Source organism: Sus scrofa, chromosome 4 (genome assembly GCF_000003025.6).
Source record: "Sus scrofa isolate TJ Tabasco breed Duroc chromosome 4, Sscrofa11.1, whole genome shotgun sequence".
Classification (NCBI taxonomy): domain Eukaryota; kingdom Metazoa; phylum Chordata; class Mammalia; order Artiodactyla; family Suidae; genus Sus; species Sus scrofa.
Genome location: NC_010446.5, coordinates 89,295,441 through 89,296,280, shown reverse-complemented (window position 1 = coordinate 89,296,280; position 840 = coordinate 89,295,441).

Sequence of the window (840 nt, the reverse complement as noted above, 5' to 3'; positions counted from 1 at the left end):
GCTTGTGGTTCTCTAACTGGTGGCTGTTAATAGAGGGTCAGCAGGCTAAGGGTCAGCAGGCACATGTACAACCATACTTGTTTCAGAGGGAAGGGAAAATGGAGGATGCTCTGGTCTGAAGCTAGGGAATAAAAGTAAATCCTGACTGCTCTCCCTGCTGCTGAGATCTGCTCTTGTCCTTTAGCAGGAAGCCTACAGGATGGCTGAGGACTGCGTTTGCCAAGGCAGCATTCCCCGACTTCCAGGGATCTTCTCATCCCTGTGTGGATACTTCTCCACTGGTCAGTCGATAGACTTGTATTAGGGCCACATGATGGGGGATAGGATTCTGTACTTTTTTTTTTTTTTTTTTTTTTTTTTTTTTTTGTCTTTTTGCCTTTCCTAGGGCCGCTCCGGCAGCATATGGAGCTTCCCAGGCTCGGGGTCTAATCGGAGCTGTAGCCTCCGGCCTACACCACAGCCATAGCAACTCAGGATCCGAGATGCGTCTGCGACCTACATCACAGCTCACTGCAACGCCAGATCCCTAACCCACTGAGCAAGGCCAGGGATCGAACCCACAACCTCATGGTTCCTAGTCGGATTCGTTTCTGATGCACCACGATGGGAACTCCTGGACTCTAGAGAGCTGCTTTGGAGCAATGGCTTAAAGACAACTTGGGGACTTCCCTCCTGGCTCAGCAGAAACAAATCTTACTAGCATCCATGAGGATGCAAGTTGATCCCTGCCTTCCCTCAGTGGGTTAAGTATCCCGCGTTGCTGTGAGCTGAGGTGTAGGTCGAAGACACGGCTGAGATCTGATGTGGCTGTGGCATAGGCCAGCAGCTACAGCTCTGATT